Here is a 3,650-nt window from a genome sequence, read left to right on the forward strand (position 1 = left end):
CCCTTTCAGGCTCTGCAGGATCAACACTCACCCTTAGGAACTTAGTTACCCTTAGTCACTCGTGCCTGCAACCCCACCGTCCTGAGCAAGTTCAGGGGTCAGCAGTTATTCACCTGGGGTGAGCCACCTGCTCACCCTGCCTCACGCCCCGCCGCCCCTCACCCTGGTCAGCCTCATCCTGATTCTCATCTTTTAGGTGGGCTTCAGAAAGGTTGATGAGAAATGTACGTTTAAAAAAATTGTGCCTGGATTTCAAAATGTCCTGGCACACAAATGAGCTTACCTTTTAAAACCATTTTCCACAAACTTTTTTTTTAAAATATCATTGTGCTTCTTACATTTTTTTAAAGTTTTTTTTTTTATTGGAAAGGAAGATATACAGAGAGGAGGAGAGACAGAGAGGAAGATTTTCTATCTGATGATTCACTCCCAAGGACCCACAACTGCCAGAGCTGAGCACATCCAAAGCTAGGAGCCAGGAGCCTCTTCCAGGTCTCCCACATGGGTGCAGGGTCCCAAGGCTTTGGGCCGTCCTCAACTGCTTTCCTAGGCCACAGCAGGGAGCTGGATGGGAAATGGGGCTTCCGGGATTAGAACTAGCATCCTTATGGGATCCCAGTGCATGCAAAGTGAGGACTTTAGCTGCTAGGCCACGCCACGCTGGGCCCTCTTACATTTTTTGTTTGTTTATTATTTTTTTGTTGAATATTTATTTGTTTTTATTGGAAAGACAAATATACAGAGAGGACGAGAGACGGGAGAATCTTCCATCCGATGGTTCACTGCCCAAGCGGCCACAACGAATGGAGCTGAGCCAGTCTGAAGCCAGGAGCCTCTTCTGGGACTCCCACACGGGTCTCAAGGTCTCAAGGCTTTGGGCCGTCCTCGACTGCTTTCCCAGGCCGCAAGCAGGGAGCTGGATGGAAGTGGAGCCGCCAGGATTAGAACCGGCTACCATATGGGATTCCGGCGCGTTCAAGGCAAGGACTTTCGCTGCTATTTTCATTTTATTTGAAAGACCCAGAAGGAGATGTTCCATCACTGATTCACTCCCCAGGGCTAAGCAGGCCCTGTTGGCCTTGAGTAGGCCTGCGCTGCCTCCCAGGGTTGCCTAAGCAGGAGCAAAGTAGCCAGAATACAAGCCAGCACCCCACATGGAATGGGAGAGTCCTGAGTGGTGACTTGCAATGAAGCACTCACCCTGCCCTTTGCTTCTTGTGTTCTACAAACTGAGGCTCCAGGTGTTTAACCCTAAGGAGGATGTGTGTCTACACATGGCGGAGTTGCTCTTTTGCTTAAATAATAATGGCCACTGCAGCTATAGGATGATGAAAAATCCAAAACATTGGGCCCAGTGCTGGTCATCCAGATTGTGAAGGCTGTAAAACCACAGGACTCTCAGTTGCTGGTAGGAGTGTAGAATGGGACATCCATTTCGGAAGGCAGTTTGGTAGTTTCTTCCAAATCTAAACATTAGGTGATTACTTTAAGGCATTTGTGGAAGATGATATTAAAAGGTGAGTTTATTCTGGTATAAACATGTTTGAGGGCCCGGTGCAGTAACCTAGTGGCGAAAGTCCTCACCTTGCACACACTAGGTTCTAATCCATATGGGCACTGGTTCTAATCCTGGCAGCCCCGCTTTCTGTCCAGTGCCCTGTTTGTGGCCTGGGAAAGCAGTCGAGGACGGCCCAAAGCCTTGGGACCCTGCACCCGCGTGGGAGACCTGGAGGAAGAGGCTCTGGGCTCCTGACTTTGGGTCGGCTCAGCTCTGGCATTGTGGCTTCTTGGGGCATAAATCATTGGACACAAGATATTCCTCTCTGTCTCTCCTCTCTGTATATCTTCCTTTCCAATAAAAAGAAACAAATCTTTTTAAAAGATTTGAAATCCATGCATACTTTTTCCCATGAACTTTTTTTGAAAATAAATTTTGGTTTTTATAATGATGACATGATGGATTGGGGTGAGAAGGATCAAGGTTTAGGGGAAATTGGGTGTACTCGTTGCTTCCAAATCCATGAACTTTTTAGTAAAAATTGTTTGTGATGATGTTTACGTAGTTCAGAAAGATATATGCCTCTCCGTGGGACCATCAGTTAGGGTGGTGAGGGTAGGAATGGGGGAACGTGGGGAGAAAGAGAGAGGGCCACTCCCAGCAGCCCACACACGTCAGTACCCGGAAATGGGGGACGGTCACCCCATGTCATTCCAGGTCCTCAGTGTGGAGCGTGTTCTGAGTGAACCCATTAAGTGGTTTCTGTAGTTCTGAGATGCTGTTGATGTCAGTGTCCCAAGGTTGAGGAAATCCTTCCAAGGTCTATTTGCCAACATAGTCCACCTTAGATTCTCAATTCGCCCTCGCTGTCAAGCTTGACCGGAAGAGCTATCCAATTTGTGCTGCCCTCCATGGTACTAGAGGTCCTCTGCAGGCCTCAATGAACTGGTTACCATGTCCTCCATGAGCATCTGGGCATGCTGTCCACTGCACAGGCCTCAGCCGCCATAGAGACCCAGTTCTGACACATGCACTCTATGGTCAGATCACGGATCCTGGGTAATGTCTTTCTACAGAAGAATCCTGTGTCTGCAGAACCTCTCAACAGACATGTCAACGTTGTTTTGGTGTGGGACATTCTACTCCTCCACAATGTCTGTACGGGACAGCTGTTAGGATGCTGCTTGGGATGCCTGCAGGTCTTATCTGAGTGTATGGCTGAAGTCCCAGCCACTCCCAGTCTGGCTTCCTGCTGATGTACGCCCCAAGGGGACCACAGGCGCTGCCTTCAGTGGCTGAGCCCCCTAGCTTCCCACTGGAAGACACGGAGTGGGTTCCAGGCTTCAGCCTGGCCCAGTGCTGCCTGTTGCAGGCATCCGAGTGTGAACCAGTGGATGGGACAGTTCTCTCTTGTCTCTTTGCCTTTCGAATAAAATAAAAGTGAATAAAATCTAGTATTAAATAGTATACCTTGTAACCTGTGGAGCTGTCTCTGCTTGGTTAGTTTGTTTCTATTTACTGTGACATCAGTAACATTCAGCTGACTCATTTTCACCGTGTGTGACCTGCTGCTGCCATTTGACAGTGTGCTGCACTGTGGTGTCTCACTGGTGGCCCCTTGGTTTTTGCCTCCAGATGTCCACTGCCCTGAACCATGCTCCCATGAGCAATCTTGCACCTTCCTCCTGCTGGGGCTGTGTAAGAGCTGGATTTTATTTTGTTTGGGTCTATCTGGGTCTCAACAAACGTGAGGTTGCCAGGCTGCGAGGCATGGGGACATTCCATTTTACTCTGTAGTGTCCCACTTTTTTAAAAAAAGATTTATTTTATTACTGTTGTACAGTCAGATACACACAGAGGAAGAGAGACAGAGAGGAAGATCCTCCATCTGCTGATTCACTCCCCAAGAGGCCACAACAGCTGGAGCTGCACCAATCCAAAGCCAGGAGCCTGGAGCTTCTTCTGGGTCTCCCACGCAGGGGCAGGGTCCCATGGCTTTGGGCTGTCCTTGACTGCTTTCCCAGGCCACAAGCAGGGAGCTGGATGGGAAGTGGGGCTGCTGGGATTAGAACCGGTGCTGATATGGGATCCTGGTGCATGCAACTAGGACTTCAGCTGGTAGGCCACCACGCCGGGCCCGGTGTCACACTTT

Source organism: Ochotona princeps, chromosome 13 (genome assembly GCF_030435755.1).
Source record: "Ochotona princeps isolate mOchPri1 chromosome 13, mOchPri1.hap1, whole genome shotgun sequence".
Taxonomy (NCBI): domain Eukaryota; kingdom Metazoa; phylum Chordata; class Mammalia; order Lagomorpha; family Ochotonidae; genus Ochotona; species Ochotona princeps.